Source organism: Camellia sinensis, chromosome 5 (assembly GCF_055761805.1).
Source record: "Camellia sinensis isolate YWXY chromosome 5, ASM5576180v1, whole genome shotgun sequence".
NCBI classification, from domain to species: Eukaryota; Viridiplantae; Streptophyta; class Magnoliopsida; order Ericales; family Theaceae; genus Camellia; species Camellia sinensis.
Genome location: NC_138965.1, coordinates 13,744,014 through 13,763,300, shown reverse-complemented (window position 1 = coordinate 13,763,300; position 19,287 = coordinate 13,744,014). Strand labels below are relative to the sequence as shown.

General features: G+C 33.8%; 2 pseudogenes across 1 annotated transcript; both read left to right on the top strand.

Moving 5' to 3' along the window:
- The first annotated feature begins 214 nt into the window (after positions 1-214).
- On the top strand, positions 215-637 carry LOC145788904 (putative amidase At4g34880 pseudogene; annotated as a pseudogene).
- Positions 638-13,604: 12,967 nt separating this feature from the next.
- Positions 13,605-19,013, top strand: LOC114318100 (putative amidase At4g34880; annotated as a pseudogene). Its single transcript, XR_014331100.1, has 6 exons — positions 13,605-13,635; positions 15,150-15,676; positions 17,035-17,249; positions 17,395-17,609; positions 17,724-17,912; positions 18,450-19,013. The product of XR_014331100.1 is annotated as a putative amidase At4g34880 (transcript).
- Positions 19,014-19,287: the final 274 nt, after the last annotated feature.

Below are 19,287 nucleotides of genomic sequence, written 5' to 3'. Positions count from 1 at the left end.
GGAGAGGGGGGCTAAGAAGAGGACACTTTGTAATTCTTATTTAACTAAATCAAAATTTATTACATAACACTTCATCCAACTTCCTTTTTTGCACTTCCTTACAAACATAATTATAAGATCTAACAATATAAACTAGTCACACATGTACCAAGACATACGTGAGCTTTGACCCTTCATCTACATGCATGAACATCTCATAAGACCCCTTAATTACATGTATGCGCATCCTACAAGACTCTTTGACTATACATATGAATGGGAACCACCTTATGCATGTTTCACGTGGCACATCCAATGGTTACTAAAAATCTTTCTGGTAGCTGAAGCCACAAATGGGATCGAAGAGACTGAGAAGAATGCTTTGCCAAATTTAGCTAACCTAACATTATATGGATTTGAAAAGATAATGTTAGCGAATAAACTTGATGCATTAGTGACTCCTCGTGCAGACTCAACGCCTGTTCTAGCAATAGGAAGATACCTTGAAATTGGTGTCCCTGCAGGATTTGATAACAATGGGGTGCCTTTGGGTGTCTCTTTTGGAGGATTGAAGGGCTCAGAGCTGAAACTGATTGAGATTGCATATGAATTTGAGCAAGCTACTAAGGTTAGGAAGCCTCCATCATTCAAGCCTTGAAAATTTGATGAAGATGAAGAAGTCTTCATGAATGATCCCTCGGAATTTCTATTGTTACCACTGTCGTGGAAGACATGATCAAGTGATTCTAACTTGGCATGAAACAAAAAATAAAATAAAATAAAATAAAATGAGAAGCTAAGATATGTATGTACTCTGAAATGATGAATATATTACTCGATTTTGGTTTTTGTTTTTGTTTTTTCTTTCTTTCTTTCTTTCCTTTTTTTTATTTTTATTTTTTTATTTTTATGTTTAAATTTCAAAGTTCATATGATTGACTTGAATATACATCACTGAGATTATGTCATCAATACAATAGCCTCCTATGAGCATCTTCCATGGTTTGGTAAAAGGGCTATTAAAGGTAAAATATAATAGGCATAAGAAAATATGGTACTTTAACAGTTTGTTATTCGAGTTGCTAAAAATAGTAAATACTATATTTTTTGTCAAATTTGACACAAGTTTTACCTATAGCTAAAGTTGTTAGCACAACAATATTGTTCAAAAATACTGTTCATTTTTTTCTCAACCGACATACCAGTTGTCTGGCTGGCCATCCCATTGATGATCATACAATAAACACCAATTGTCCGACTGATTGTCCTTACTAATTTAATGCAAGATCAGGACATCTCCTAAGACAACCACTCTAAACTATTGAGATCATCCCCTCTAGAGGTAACCACCTTGTGTAATATCAAGTCATCTCCTTATAAGTCATCTCCCAAGACGATCACCTTATATAATATCTGAAAGGAACAGCTACAAATAACAATTTAACCATCAAAATAATATTATTATTTTATAACTATTTTATACTATTCATTACTAAATTATAACTTTACCTATCAACCATTAGACATGCTCTAATAATACAATTTCAGTGGCCATAATTTGACTTTGAGGACAACTCTTTTTCTTGATTCCATTCTCACCAAGAGCACAGAGCACGTGGAATTAGTAAAAAAAAACATGTGGTGCCCACTTCACTCCTTTCTTGACTGGGAAAATGTGTGCAACACGAGATCATCTATTTTGGAAAATTTTCTGTTATTTTTAATACATTTTTAATTGTAAATTTATCTCTTAAAATTTTATATTTTAAAAATCATCACATCATGTGATTAAGAGTAACATTTTAAAAATTGGAACAGTTCCGATTGGTAGCTCGAAAACAAGACGGCTCGAATGGCTCGAGTCCAAAACGATGTCATTTTGAAATTTTTTTTTTCTTCTCTCTTTTCTCTTTTCTCTTTGAAGATGAAGAATACAGAGAGAGAAGAGGAAGCTGGGAACACATCATCTTCATCAACAACATTCATCAATACATCATCATCATCAATAACAACATCTTCATCAACATCATCATCATCAAACACATCATCATCATTATCAACATCTATCGATTTTATGAAATCCATATCCATCGATTTTGATAAAATCGATCGATTTCAAACCTTGAAAGAAGAAGAAGAAGAAGAAAAAAAAAAAAACTCAGTGGAGTCTCTAGTGAAGCTCTCTCTCTTCTCTCTCTTTCTTCTATTTTCCTCTCTTCTCTCTCTGTCTCTTTCTTTTCCTCTTTCTGTCTCTTTCTCTTTCTCTTTCTCTCTATTTGTCCCTCTATCCTTCAGTGATCTAATAGGAAGAAAAAAAAAACTGCCCAAAACGACGTCGTTTTGGGCAGTTGGGCCATTCGCGCCGAAAGATTTTCGAGTTACGAATCATTTTTATTTTATTAATGTGTATAATCAAGTCAAGATTAGTAGGATGATGTTGAAATTTATCTTAAAAATTTTAAAAATAATTTACATAAAAATGATTGGCAACTCGAAAATCTTTTGGTGCAAATGGCTCGACGTTTTGGGCAAATTTTTTTCCCCCCCTTCCTATTAGATCTTTGAAGGATAGAGGGACAAATATAAGGACAAACAAAGAGGAAGAGAAAGAGAAAGAGAGAGAAGAGAGAGGAAAAGAGAAGAAAGAGAGAGAGCTCCACAAGAGACTCCACCGAGTTTTTTTTTTTTTTCCTTCTTCTTCTTCTTCTTCTTCTTCTTCTTCTTCGTCTTCTTTTTCTTATTTTTTCAGGGTTTGAAATCAATCGATTTCATTGAAATCAATGGATATGGATTTCATAAAATCGATAGATGTTGATAATGATGATGATGATGTTGATGAAGATGTTGTGATGATGATGTTGATAATGATGATGTGTTTGATGATGTTGATGATGATGATGTTGATGAAAATGTTGTTGTTGATGATGATGATGTGTTGATGAAGATGATGTGTTCCCCAGCTTCCTCTTCTCTCTCTGTGTTCTTCATCTTCAAAAAGAAAAGAGAAAAAAAAATAATAATAATTTCAAAACGACGTCGTTTTGGACTCGGGCCATTCGAGTCATCTTGTTTTTGAGCTACCAATCAGAACTGCTAATAAAAATAAAACAACATAAATGTAAACCCAATTTAAACTTATTTAAGGGTTGTTTGGAATGTGCTATATAAATGTATTTTTTGATTTTTTTGGCTAAAAAAGTAGAGAAAAAAGGTGTATATTTAGGATAATTTTTTTAATTTTTGCGAAAAGATGTGTAATAAAATATTATAGTAAAATCAAAATGACCATTCTACCCTTATTGTTTTATTGACTTTTAACTTTTTGACTTTTGAGTAGCTGAATTCAAAAGACCAAAATAATAATTTTGCCTTCTAGGCTTCCTCCACAAGCTTTCCCCAAATAGTATGAACTTTTTAATATTTTTTAATTTTTTAACTTTTATAGACTTTCCAAACCAATCCTTAATTTTCAAGCTAGACTTAAAGCAAATCAGTGTGTTTTGTTTGAGTTTTTTGGATTAAATTTTTTGAAAACTATTTTTTTTTTATTTTTGTGTTTTTTTGTTTTTAGTGAATATTTTTAAAATTTCAAACATTTTTTTTTTACTTTTTTAGATACACCTTACTTAGATGTATTTAAAAATAAAAAATTTCTAAAAAAATATTTTAAAAAATTAATAAATACATAAAAATATAAAAAAATATATTGAATTTTCATATTTTTTTTTATATTTTTGGTATTTAGTGAATTTTTAAAAGGTTTTTTTTCACAGATTTTTTACTTTTTAGACTTCCAAGAATGACTGGAGGAAGTTGGCTTCCTTGTATTAATGAAGCACTTGGGTTTTGCTGAGCTTTGACCATGGCAGGTGTTGGAGCATGAATATTGACTGGGAATTCTACTTGAACTTGTTCAATGATCCGTGGAATTTTAAAATTATCCCACCATTTAACAAAGTGTTGGCGGAATATTATGTCATCAGAAATAGCATATTGCCATTTAAATATCCAGGGGATTTTGTATTTGGAGATAAAAATGAACAGTGAAGGGAATTTCTTTTGTTGGGGGCTAAATGAGAAAACAGTGGAGAAATAATTGAATTGGTCAATCAAGATGGAAGGGAAGATGTTGATAGTAGCTCTATATTGAGTCCACCATCGTAGGAACCAAGTAGGGAGTTTTGATTTAAATTTATGATCAAATTGAAGAAACCAGGAATGACTGTTTGACTCATTTTGATATAGGAGAACTTTAAACTAGGCTTCAATATAATCATAATAACTATATTGAAGTGCATGACCAGGTATGTCTCGAAGTTGGAAAGGGAATCCCCAATCATTCAGAGAAACAATATTGTGAATATATAAAGAATGATAAACAATTTTACTGGTGTAAGCCTGATCATAAATAGGTTTAATGACAATGGACTGATGGTTGAACAGGATATCTTTGTAGTAGGTAAATTGACTTTTCTGGATGAAGAGGAACAAAATGCCATCCAGGAGGAAAATAAGATTTTACTAGATCAAGAACTGTGTGAGGTTTTGAGTGACTTGGTTCTTTGAAAGAGAGATTAGTCGTATAGGATTTAACATAATCAGAATGGGCTGATTTAATAGGGTTAGGAAGGTAAGAAGTAACTGCCTGAGAGGAAGAGGCAAAAGGGTCAGTAGCCAAAGCAGAGGTATAACTAGGTTTAGGAATATTACCAAAGAACTTGGTAACGATTGACTAATTCAGCAGGATGGTATCTGGTGACTAATTCCAAAGGAGGAATTGGTTGACTAGAAGGAACAAAAGCCTTACTAGAAGGTCTCAAAGGTCTCTGAGCAGACATCTGTAAAATAGGTGGACTGAAATTAGCATCCACTAAGGATATCTAATGTGCTCATATGATAATCAGCACAGTTAATATAGTGAGCCAATAGATTACGGCAACTGCAAATGGTGTGAAATCGAATAAATTGAGCGCGTTTAGTAGATTTTTTGGCTAATTTGAGGCAAGCAATATGGTGAGCAGCTTGGTGAATGAGGTTTTGGTAATAGGTAACTTGTGATTTATGGTAGGAAATAAAAGGAGTTGTCATCCCTTATCCCCCTGTAAAAATTCTCTAGTAAGGAAATTAGGAATAGAATTTTGACAACCAGGTATATGTTCAATATCAAAATAAAAAATACTTAAAATAGATTGCCAGCGGGCAAAAATTTGTTTACTAGCAAGATTTTGAACATCTTTTTTTAAAACATATTTAGCAAATTTGCAATCAACACGAAGTAAAAATTTTTGATTTAAAATATCATCTTGAAATTTACTAATACATAAAACAGTAGATAAAATCTCTTATTTAATAGTACTATAATTTTTTTATACTTTATTCCAGACACCAGAATGAAAATGAACTATTTGTTCGGAGGACTGAGGGTTGACTTTCTGGAGAAGGATGACACCATAGCCAATATCAGAGGCATCAGCTTGAATAATTTTAAATGAATTTTCAGTAGGAATACCAAGACATGGTAGAGACTTGACATATTTTTTGACTTGTTTAACAATATCAGTATGAGTAGAAGACCAAGGAGGAGGATTATCCTTTAACCGATCAAAAAGTGGTTGGCAGGTTTTCCTAAGGTCTTTGTAAAATTCAACAATATAATTAAGCGATCCTAAAAATCTCTATAACTGGGTTTTATCTAAGATTTCATCAGGAAATTTATAAGCAAATTCAATGGATCTACTAATAAGTAAAATTGTATTATGGTGGATATCATATCTTAAATATCTAACTTTGGTTTGAAATAGTTTATTCTTAGGAGCAGAAATGACTAAACCATGAGTTTTTATGGTATAAAAGAAAGCAGTAAGATGTTTCCAATGTTCACTAAGGGATTTAGAAAAAATGAGAATATAATCTATATAAACGATAGAAAAATGACTAAAGGGATTGAAAATGTCATTCATTATGTTATGAAATTCACTAGGGGCATTTTTTAATCCAAAAGGCATGACATTCCATTCATAATGCCCCAAAGGTGTAGTGAAAACAGTTTTATAATGATCCTGAGGGTGAATTTGTATTCAAATTTACTAAAAATGACAGCTTGGCTAAGTCCTTTAATTAAATTTTTTTTATTAGGAATTGGATAACGAATCCATTCTAAAACTTTATTTAAAGGTTTATAATTAATTACTAGTCGGGGAACTCCACATTCTAACTCAGCATTTTTATTAACATAAAAGGCAGGACAAGACCATGATGACTTGCTATGACTAATAATTTTATTTTGCAATAATTCATTAATTTCTTTTTTACACATTTCAACTAGTTCATGATTCATTTGAATAGGTCTAGATTTAGTAGGAATTTGTCTCTCATTAAAATTTTTAATATATGGTAATGTGACGACATGTTTTTTCTTGTGCCAAAAGGCAGTAGGTAAAGTGAAACAAACAGTTGATTCTAATTTTTGTTTAAATTGTTCAATTTGAGAAATAGTAATAGGATCAGTTAATTGTTGCTCAATTCTTTTATAATTTACTTCTTCCTTAAGATATCTGATCTGGCGAGTTAATCGATTAATAGTTTTAGAAATAGAACAATCTTTTAACTGATTTAATTCTTTAACTTCAGGTGGAGGTAAAAATTTAAAAGTTACAGTTTGGCCAAAGGCTTGAGTAGTTTTTCCTTGATTAGAAGTGGTGAATGGATAGAGTAGAAATATAAATGGTGTTCCTAAAATAACTTTATCAGTCATATTTCTTACTAAAACAAATGATGTTTTGAAACAAACATTATTTTGACAAATATGGACTTTTGGTAATTTATATTTAATATGCATTTTGTTGCCATTAGCAGAAGTTAATTGTTTACCTGTTTTATGATAATATTTTGTAGGGAGTAGGCCTTCTTAAATACAATTAAGATCAGCACCAGTATCTATTGTTGCGATAACTTCTAATTCAAAATTATTGACAACCAATTTGATTTTTGAATGCCATTTTTGAATATTAATTTTATTAATAAGATTTAATCTTTTATTTTCAGGATTATGATGGATTGGATTGATTATCAAATAGAATATTATCTGAATTAGTATCTTCATTAGTACCTTCAGATTCATTAGAAGAGATGGCATCATTCTGTTGAAAGTTGTCTAAACTTTTATTAATTTTTAGTATAGATATTTCTTCTTCTAAAATTTTATCTTTATTTTGTAAATCTTTGATGAGACGTTTAATCTAATTAATTTCTTGTTGTAGATCTTGAATAGTGACTTCTTTTTGTTTATTTTTAAATCTTTCTAAAGTTTTTGTTAAGCTAATGATTGGTTTGTCAATATATTTTTGTTTTAATTCAAGATCATCTAATTTACTAATTAATTCAATAAGAGCAGTTTCTTCTTGATGTTGTTTAGTAAGGACAATGATTTGTTTAATAGGTTTACAACAAATATCATTACATCCTAATTCAATGTTATTATCAAAAGTATCACTAGGCGAATGGTAGTCACAGGAGGTATTTGAGTTGGGTAGGTCAGAGGAGGAGTTATTAGGAGATTGATTTAATTGGAAGATTTCAAATAATTGATTTTTAGATTCATCATTTATTTGGAGTTGATTAACTTTATCTTTCAATTTTTGTTTTTCTTTACACTTATTCGAATAATGACCCTTTTTCCCGCAATTATAACAAGTAATATTAGAAGGAGATTTGGAAGAAAACTTAGATTTTGAAGGATTTAGATTTATGATGAGATTTTGGTTCATCATAATACTTATCAAGGGACTTGTAATTAGAGTATTTCTTGCGATATTTATGACTTGATTTTTTAGAAAATTGTTTATTTCTTTGGGACTTTCTCTTTAGAGGGTGCGACAGGAGGTAGGCCATACTGTTAACAGAAATTGCCTAGTTCATATTTAGTTTTATGTTTATCTTTAGCAGCTTTTTGACTAAGTTTTAGATCAATACACATTTTAAATCCTTTTTTTTGGATAGTACTGATTATATCACCATAGTTTAAATTATCATATTCAATTATTCCAGTAGGTTGGCTAAAGAACATCTCTAATCTTATGAGCAAAAAGACTAGGTAAACCATTAATAAATTTTTCTTTTCAAAATGATTTAGTACAATCTTCGCGTAGCATTACTCTGGATGTAAAAACATCTTTATACCATCGGAAATCACTTAATGTATGACAAGTAAGGTTACTAAGTTGATTATGTATTCTAGAATATATATTAGTAGGCGTACCAATAAAATGTTTAACTATAGTATAAATTAGGGTATTGATACCATCAGGTTTATAATAGCCAATCGTTTCGTCAAATATGGGTAAATCATTTTCATCTTTTTGACTTGTATGTAAAATAGATTCTCTTTGATCTTCAGTGAGATATTTTTTCCACCAAGATTTTAACATACCAGTAAAAGCAGAGGTTATTAATGAAACAATTTCAGGTTGAGTATAATCTGGGTAGTTACTAAGATAACTATTGGCAACCATGGATAAATGGTTTAATTTTTGAAGGTTTTGGTCTTCACTTAGACCATCTATATTCCATTCATATAATTTTTTAGTAGAAACAGAAAATTGATTATTAAGATTGGTTTCTTCATATTGAAGATCAGGGGGAGTACGCCGAGAGTACCAATTTTTTGTAAGAGTTGTAGGATTTACTTCAGGATAAGTAATTCGATTAAGATTAGAAGATTGAAATTGCTGAGCTAAAAGATTAATTTCATTATCGGATGTGTCAGTTTCTGATTGATGAAAAATAATATCTAGAGTAGGTTGTTGGTTTAATACAGTAAGACCTTTTTCAGTTGAAGGAGAAGCGGCTTTTTCATTTGAAGGAGAGGCTAACTTAGTGAATAATTGTTCTATGATTTTAATAGTAGAACTATTGTAACAACCCACATTTATGTCCTAGTCATGTTTACATGTATTTATATGTTTTGCCAAGTTAAGTTGCTGTAACAACCCATATTCACGTTGTAGTCATGTTCATGTTCATTTACATAGCTTTGTCTTGTTAAGTTTGCATTCATGGAACTTGCCTTGTTTGCTTAGATGTTGCCTACATGCTTTGCTCCTTCCTTGATGTTAAGCCTAGGACATGCCAAGCCTAAGTTATGTTAAGCCTAGGACATGCCAAGCCTAGGTCATGTTACGCCTAGATCATTCCAAGCCGAGGTCATCTTCAGTCTGAAAGTATCTTGGAACCCCTTTGTTTGACCTCCACATTCGCTCTGGCATATTGGCCGAGATGTCATTATCTAGGCCGAGGTGTGAATAACTGAGGCCGAGATGTGTATTATCTAGGCCGAGATGTTACCTTTGCACCTGAGTGACCTTGTCCTGGAGTGGTATGACCTAGACCAAGGTATGGCACATCTAGGCCAAGGTGTGGCACAGCTTAGTCAAGTGTTGTCCTTCCTAGCCGAGGTCATTGTCACCTTAGTTGCCGAAGCTTTGTCCTTAGCCGATGTCATCACTTTTCGGAGTGCCTTACCGAGTAGCTTGTTAGATACGCTTTGTCATTGTCTTGTCTTGTCAATCTATCACCTTTTTGAGGAGAGCCAACCAGCCGTTCCCACGTGTCCGAGCTGAGTGTTAATTCAGCCGATAGAGAGAGGAAACCTATCATTTGTTATATCTTTGTTTTGAAGAAGAGAGAGAAGCTCTAGAAGAGGGAGAGGAGTTCTTGAGGGAGAGTAGATTTCCAAGCTTGATTCCTAGAGATCGAACCGTTAGATCCGTGTTCTAAGGTTAGATTCTTGATCTGCTCTTGTCGTTCTTTATGTTTATATTATTGCATTGCGATTGAATATGATTTGTAAGCCATGCATTGCTTTGAAGTTCGGTTTTAGAAAGAGAAAATGGCATTCATGTGTTCTTCAAGAAAAGTCATGTTTTGATCCGAAGGCTCATACCTAGATCCATGTTTTTGTGCTTGTTTTCACATGGTTTTCAAGTATGGGTACCCAGGTCCATGTTTTTGAACTCATAGCATGAAATCCCAGATTTTTGTAGTAAAGAAGTTATGATTTTAGCATTCATGTTCTTCATGATCTTCATGTTCATGTTCTTCCTGTTCTTCACGGGTGAAAACCCAGATCTCCAGACTTCACTTCCCGAGGTGTAGTCGCCAAGATCACTCTTACCTAGACCTCACACTTAGGCTAAGCATTGTATCTCACCTTGGCCTACCTTGCATGATCACTTACACCTTCAGTTTGTCTTGAGCGCACCTCGGCATGCAGCTGCACGCCGAAGCCTAGGTAGCCACACCTCGGCCAGGAGGTGTGGGACCTCGGCAAAGACCTGGTTGGTACCCAGCATGTCTTCCTAACATGTAAAACAGTGTTTTGACTTCCAGCATGTTTTCCAGAGATCATTTGCATGCATGTGAGACCTGTTTTAAGAAGTATATTCAGTATATTTGCCATGTGTTTGTAGGATTTGGACCTTGCCTTGATCCCGACGTCCCAAGAACTAATGTGAGTGGTATTTTTAATAAAGTTATGTTCTTAAGGTTTTGATAAAGCTTTGCCTTGTTTTGATAAAAGTATTTGTTAAGCATGAATGATATCCCTATTTTATATATCAAGTATAAGTTTTGCATATCAAGTATAAGCTTCGTTTTGGACGACATTCCTGAAAGTCCGTACGTGCTAGGGGACTATAAGCATTCGTAGCACATATGTGAAGTCCGTACGTGCTAAGGGACTATAAGCATTCGTAGCACATAAGTGAAGTCCGTACGTGCTAAGGGACTATAAGCATTCGTAGCACATATGTGAAGTCTGTGCGTGCTAGGGGACTATAAGCATTCGTAGCACAACCTTTGTTAATGTCATCCCTTATATTATGTAGATGCTATTAACATCCAAAGTAAGTAAGTAAGTTTTGTAAGATCAAGTTGATGAACTAGGTTCATCCCATGTTTTGAACAAGATATAATATGTATTGTTTTGAAAGATCTCGGGTATCATTCATTTAACCCCTTTAATACTTATACCATTCACTGAGTATCCAAGCTCACCCTCCCCATGTATGTATGTAGGTAACAAGCAAGAAGTTGGCTACGCCGAGATGTGTGTTTTGTATGCATGTTATGTCGGCAGTGAGGATGTCGGCAATCTTGAAGCTTATGTATTTTGAACATGTCGGCTTGTGAAGCCCTTTTGTTAAGATGTAATATGTATTTTTGTACTTTATTTTAACTGTATTCAAGTTGTAAAGATATGTAAAGATGTATGCCATTTCATTTGACTTATGCACTGCTCTTATGGACCACTTGTATTTTAGATTATTGCTTCCGCACTTGTGAGCCCCCTATATCTATACTCTGATTGTGTGTGAATTTCGAAGGTTGGCCTTCGGTAATCCCGGATTACTGGCCATTACGGCACCAAACTACTAGGGGCAGTTTGGGGTCGTGACAACTATCCTGAGTAACCAGACTATCTCTTTTGGAACGTTGACTAGGTAAATTAATTAAAGGTTTGTCTAAAGGTTTGAATAGATCTATTAAATTTAATTCTAACCGAGCCATCAGTAAATTGTTGAATATCTTAGACATCTTGACTAGTAGATTGTTTTTTATTATGTTTGTAATTTTCATTGATTGTAACCCATTGATCTGAGAGAGTAATATCTTTCCATTCAATCATTTTGGGAATATGTATATTAGTATCACTATTACTACTTTGAATCAATAAAGTTTTGTCTTTTGGACTTTTGTGTAAAGCTTGAACATTTAAATTAGTTTTAATACATTTGTAATAAACACGATAAATTTATGCAATATTATGAACTTTTTCTTTCATATTTGTAAAAGAACCATTTAACTGAATATTCAAAGTTAAAGCATCTAATATATGTGGATCTCTAAGACTGAGTAAAATCAGGAAAGCAATTAAAATGGATGGGTCCTCTGTGGAGACCAGTTTCCATTATACCTATTAAACTATCATTATAATCAAGAAAACGAGTATCTCTTAAACATAATAAAACAGAAGTATTTTTACCTTTTTGAGTTAATGGTTTGATTGCAACTTGAATTAATCCTAAGTGAATAAAATAATGACCAGTTTTTAAATGACGTTTAATAGTATTAGTATCGAGTTTGACATGTTTCCCTAGGTTTTTCTAAAGCATAAACTTGTTCTAAGGTTTTGACATGAAGATTTACATGAAATGTAGACTGCATAAAAGTAGTTTTATATATTTCTTTAATTGGTAATTGTGGTATATTCCAACTTACATCAATTTTATCATTTTATATTTCTACATCTTCTTCATTAATTACTAGACCTGGATTAGGTATAATAGTGTTATCGACCTAGAGCTGACAGAAGAGTTACTTCTAAATAATCGACTCATTTTTCCTTTTTTCTGGAAATGGCTTACAGTGAGCTTAATACATTGTCTAAACTTATCATGTTTTCACATATGATGTGTTCACACATACCCATTTCAGAAAACCCCTATGTATCCAATACTGCCTAAGCAAAGGATTTACCTAAGACCTGGGACAAAAGATGGGTGGCTAATAACAAAGTGAAAATACACCGATAAAGTTTTTGACAGATTAAGAGGACTGCAAACAATTTTCTAGAGGAAAGGAACATAGTTAATTAAATAGGACTAGCACTTCAATAAGCAATACAGATCAACATCAACTTGGCTCTGATACCAAAAGGAGGCGGAAGCAGGAAGAAGGAAGAAGCACTAAACATGATAATTAAAACTTCAATATTAAATTAAAACTTACAATAATAAAACTTACAATTGATTACTGGAATGAAGCAAATGGTTCTTCAAAACATGACTTGAAAACAAAAACATAAAATTACAGAGATAGCTATTTTTCTTGAGTAATGAGCACTCACTAAACATGATAATTAAAACTTCAATATTAGATTAAAACTTACAATTGATTACTGGAATGAAGCAAATAGTTCTTCAAAACATGACTTGAAAACAAAAATATAAAATTACAGAGATAGCTATTTTTCTTGAGTAATAAGCACTTAAATTTTTCGTAACTCTGTTTTATTATTGACTGAAGAGGCTCTTTTATAGATGAAAAGAGTTACTATGAGCCTTGTGAAGGAATCTGACTTTGAAAGAAGCACATAGGAGCTGTCTGCAACTTTCGGTGAATGACTAAAGCTGATGGCTGCCTTTGATTGTGCTGAATTTGTCGGTTAGATGAATTATGATGAATGATGAATGATGAATAGTAATGTTGACTTTTTGATGAATAGTGAACAGTAAATTTGACTTTTGTCACTATTCATTGCTTTCTGACTGAGGCATGTGACTGAGAGAATCAATATATATATATATCAACAGCTTTTCTCAAAAGAAGAGTATTGATTGAAGCTGATAATTATAACTACAACAATGATTCATCCCCCCTTTTCCTCCCACCCCCTTTGACCCCCTCTCTCTCTCATTGGTTACATTTTCTTTTTTTTTTCTTTTTTTTCCTACTCCTCCAATCACCACCCGCCACGTGGCAAAGGGGGGGTGAGGGGATGACCCCCAAAAGGGGGTCCCAAGCATTATTCTTATAACTATATAGAATCCAATGACTGAATTAGACATATGGGTCCTGAACATCTTGAAACTGGGGCCTGTAAGGATCTTGATTGGTTGAGCTTTCAAAAGAGTCAGAATTGTTTGAACCTTCTTCTGAACTGTCTTCATCAGTTTGTGAATTGGCTTGAGCCATGAGTAGGCGAGCTATTTAAAGGAGCTCATCTTTTGATGACTTTGATATATTACTTTTTAGATATATTTATATTAGGTATGTTTAAAAAGTAAAAAAAAAAACTTAAAATATTAAAAATATTTAGTAAAAACAAAAAAATACGAAAAATAAAAAAAAAAATTTAAAAAATATTTTTGAAAAAATAGAACCAAATAAAGTGAATATTACTCCACGCAGCGCGTGTAGGCCTGGGCCAACATCAGTAACAATACCCAGTAACATAAACCTCGAATCTCTCTCGAAAATACTCTGGGTACATCTTTTAATTTTTGAATCATAATTATAAAAAAGAAAAATATTATATTTAAATATAATATGAGATATAATTAAAAAATTTATGAATCATAACTAAAAAATAATAATAACATAACTAAAGTACACGTTTTGAATGGGGGTGGATATTAGAATTTCCCCTTTCTGTATATTGATTCATTCTTTTTTTTTTTTTTTTTTTTTGTGGGAACAATATATTCTTGTTTGGCAAAGGCTATTTTAAAGCTTTTTGAACTAAAAATATATATATATATATAGATTAAAATAATTAATAAGATAAAATGTCACCTCAAATTTATAATTATTTTTTTCATAAATATTACATTCAATTATAAAAAAATAATCTTCTTCTCAAATATAAAAATTTTAATCTATTAAAATAATCAAAAAAACTAAAATTAAAATAGCGAAGTTACCAAACGTCCACACTGATTCATTATATGGCTATCTACTACACATTCCTCATTTTTATGGGTATGTCCTTTGGATTCATTGCAAGTAGGGGTGTGCGCGGTGCGGGTCGGTGCGGTTTGAGAGAAAAATAGAAACCGTATGACGGGTGGCGGATTGATAAAAGTGTCACTAGAATTTGTCATTTTCCTTATCAAAAATCGGCGATTCAGTTGGCAAATAATGGCGGATTTGCCTTGGCGGTTCGGGCGGATTGGCGGTTTATAAAAAATATAATTCAAATTACAAAACATAAATCAAAGAGTAAAAAAAAGACGAGAGATATCATGATGTTAAGCATCTTGCGAAGGTTTCTTCTGATGCAGCAAGTGTAGCAACAACATGATAATATCAACGACTATGCCATCAGTTCATTACAAGCATATGTGGAAGCTACAATAATCAAATACAATACATAAAATTCCCCTCGAGCAGTAATGTAATACTATATTCTAAGGTATAGAACAACAAGCAAACTTAAGTAAAAAAGAATTTTTAGAATCCTATAAAACATGATTTAATAGCGGTGCGGGTCGGTGCGGTTTGGAAAAAAAATAGAAACCGGCGGATTGATGAAAGTGTCACTAGAATTTGCCATTTTTCTTACTAAAAACCGGCGGTTCAATTGACAAATAATAACGAATTTGCCTTGGCAGTGCGGTACGGTGCGGTTTTGACGGTTTCGACGGTTTCGGCGGTATTATGCACACCCCTAATTGCAAGCAACACATAATTCCCAATCAAAGAAGCCAGCGTTCATGAAATCCAGATTGCATTCAAGCAAAACAAACTCAATTCTCGACGACTCGTCGAGTTCTACCTTATCCAAATTGAATCACTCAACCCAGTTCTCAGATCAGTCATTGAAGTAAACCCAGAAGCTCTCTTCCTCGCAGGCAAGCCCGATCGAGAACGAAACGCCAAATCACTTTTGTCACAGTCGTCTTTGTTGCACGGTATTCCCATTCTGTTGAAGGACAACATTGCAACCGAAGACAAGCTCAACACCACAGCTGGGTCGTATGCGCTGCTGGGTTCGGTGGTGGCCCGGGACGCAGGGGTGGTGGCGAAGCTGAGGAAAGCGGGTGCGATCGTATTGTGGAAGGCGAGCTTGACTGAGTGAGCTGCTTTCAGGTCGTCGGAGGTGCCTGGTGGGTGATGCGCTAGAGCTGGCCAAGTTGTGGTAAGCAATTGCCAATTTTTGTTCTCTCTAAGTCCCATTATTTTGTGTGTAGTGAGGGTGTTTGAGGATTTGCCCAATGAGTTTCCAGGTACATGTAGTCCCTTCTCTGTGGATTGTAAACAAGCTGAATCGAACTAAGGCTCTTTGTTTGGGCGGAAAATATTTTCTAATGAAGAACATTTTCTACAAAAAATTTTTTTGAAGAAAATATTTTTCTATGTTTGGTGATGGTGATGGTGGTGGAATGAAGGTAGAGATGTGGAGGTGGTGGGGTGACAATGATGGTGGCGGTGGTGATGGTGGTGTGGTGGTGGAGGTGAGAATGGTGGTGGTGTGGTGACATTGTTAAAATTTTAGTCCGAAAAATATTTTTCACCTTCTAAAAGTGAAAAATATTTTTTGTTCAAATAAGGTTGTTTTTTTTATTAACCATAGAAAATGTTTTCTATTCACTTTCGTTTTTCATTGCATCAAATACTAGAAAATATGGAAAATATTTTTTAAAAAATGTTTTCCGCTCAAACAAACGAAGTAGATTATTTAAGTTTGATTTGAAAACTTAACGAGTTTGAAAATGTATTCAAGCTATTAATTGAGCCAATCACAAGGTGACCATTAGTTGAGTAGCAACTTATTCAAATTTGGTATGAATTTTAAAATCTCTGATGAGTTTTTAAATATTCAAACATGATGCAGGCTCTGAGCAATTGTCAATTTGGGTTCTCAAGATTAGTGTAGAAAAGAAAACTGTTTCAAATATGCGATTCATGTATACTACTTTTAGTCTTTCTTTCTTTATTTTGTAATGAGGATATTCGAGGATTCGCCCCAATTAGTCTCCTATGACTGTAAACAAGTCGAGTTGAGCCGAGTAATACGTTGTTAAAGTTTGAAAAAAGGGCTTTAATTGAGTAGAGCTCGATTGGCTTGGGTTTCATGGTGCATATAATCAAGTTGAGCAGAAGAGCGAGTTGCTCAAGCTTGGTTTGAAAACTTAATAAGCTTTAAAATGTGTTTATATTTGACTTGTTTACGTAATGAGTCGTTCTCAAACGAATTTTTTTTTTTTTTTAGTGACCCAAAAACTAGTTGAGTTTGTGTAATTTGGTTAATTTCCTAGCCCTATCCCATACACACACACACACACACACATAATTATTGGGCATATGATTGCTCACATGGGGCCCCAAGAGCGTTAAACGCTTGTAAACTATGCTTCCTAAGGCCCATGTTTGTATATTGATATCTTGGTGGTAATTCTGCCAACACTTGCCAAATATAATTTAGATGTATTGAAGATCATTGAAATGGAAGGGCAAACTATTAAATTGTGAAATGATGCTTGTGGATTGATGCAGAATCCAAATGTGAAATCTGCAGACCCATGTGGATCAAGCACAGGATCAGCCGTATCAGTAGCAGCAAATATGGTTACACTATCACTTGGTACAGAGACGGCCGGCGCCATCTTATGTCCATCCAGTTATAACTTGGCGGTTGGGATCAAACCCACAATAGGCCTCACCAGCCGAGCAGGGGTTGTCCCAATCTCACGTAGACAATACACTGTTGGGTATGTGATGCTTCGCAATATGCAGTTTAGCTAGTATTTCATTACGTGTGCTTCTTTAATTATTATTATTATTATTTATTTACTTATTTATTTGTGTGTGTAGATTGAACCCAAATTGTAACTTCTACCATGTTGGACATGGCAGGCCAATCTGCAGGACAGTATAGTGGGTTTTGATCCTTCTGATGCTGTGGCAACTAGATAAGCTTCAAAGTACATCCCATATGGTGTGTATGTGCAATTTCTCAAGGCTGATGGGCTTAGGGGAAAGAAGCTAGGGATAACAAGCTATCCCTATTTCGGTTTCCCCAACACTTCAGAAATCTCTCATGCTTTTGAGCTGCATTTCAACACGTTGAGGTAAGCATTACACCATGAGTCTTTATTTGCTGCCATTGCCTAGCTTTGGTTACTCTAAGGACAATTTTAATACTGAATCTACATCCCAAAATCTTGTGAAACGTTCATGCAAAGAGGTGCAACTTTGGTAGACAGTCTGAACATACCCAACTTTGATGCCATCATCAACTCCATGTTCAATGATAAAGACATAACGTTGCGGGCTGAGTTCAAGTGGTCTCTAAAAGCATATCTCAAAGAGTCACTTCTCTGGTGAGATCATTGGCAGATGCAATAGCCTTCAACAAGAAATTCTCGGATTTGGTAAGCACAACCATCTCTTTCCAACATTAGCAATTTTGAGCAAATGAATAGGTCCTTTGTACTATGAACACTGTAAATTCTGTTGATTTATGCTAAACTATGATGGGATAAGACAGAGATACTGGTATAAGATGTTAGTCAGATCAACCAGATGCACATTCCCTTTTCTCTTTCAACACCTCTTTCAAGCCTAAGCTTCTAACTTAGGCGAATTCACTCTTTAACTAACAATTGTTGAGGAGAAATTGGCGTAAGATACTAATTGACTTGACATATTTTGGGTTTTAGTGTATTTGATTTATATTCACTTATTTCTTTTACAACTGATTAGGTTAATAGATTAATTTACCACTTACAATTTGCTATAAACAATCCAAATGTTGCTTCAGCAAGATTAAACATACACAATTTGGTGTTTCTGCAGGAAAAATTTATGACCGATAGAAATATAAACTCCTTAGTTAGCATGAATTATGTACACAATTGAGGATCAGCATCAGTACAAGATTAAACATACATGGTTTGGTGGCTCTGCAGGAAAAAATTGGCGGCTAGACTTGTTTTTGAAAGCAGAGAAAACAAATGGGATGGGTTAATTGGAAAAGAAAGCGCTGTGAAATTTAAAGAAAGCATCCAAAAATGGACTCCAAAAGTTGATGAAAGAAAATGAGTTGGATGCACTGGTGACACCCTTTTCATATGATTTCCCACTTGTTTCTGGAGTGCTCGCAATTGGGGGGTTCCCAGGAATTAGCGTTCCGGCTGTATACAATCACCATGGGAGGCCTTTGGGTACTTGTTTTGGAGGATTGAAGGGTTATGAGCCTAAACTCATCAAAATTGCTTGTAGCCTCGAGCAGGCTACGAAGATTAGGAAGCTGCCTTCATTTAAACCTTTTAATGTGTCCTAATTAGCTGATATATTATTGGTACCAGAAATGGTTTTGGTGAACAACCATATTGTTGTTGTAATTGCAGGACATGTACAAGTGAATGCTGCACAATATTATGAAGTGCTTTGCCTACAAACAAGAATGGAATAACATTAGCTCTGCAGTTTCTATCCTTCAATATAAACTGCCAAAAAAAGTTTCTTACCAATTCAAGTGTGACCAAAGCTTAATTTTCCACCATATGTTTTTGTTGTATGTGTGTGTTGTGTTCTGTGAACCTATACAATTATTGTTTTTTTACATGTATTTGAGTTGGGTTTAGAGTATGAGATCCATCAGAATCCATTCCATATATGGGTTTCTTAATTGTAGGGTTGGTAGAGATATAGGGGAGACAAAAAAATGCAGAGGACATTAATGTTGTGTTTGGTTGAGAGATTTGAGGATGAATTTGGAAAAGGAAATAGAAAAGGTATGTGAAA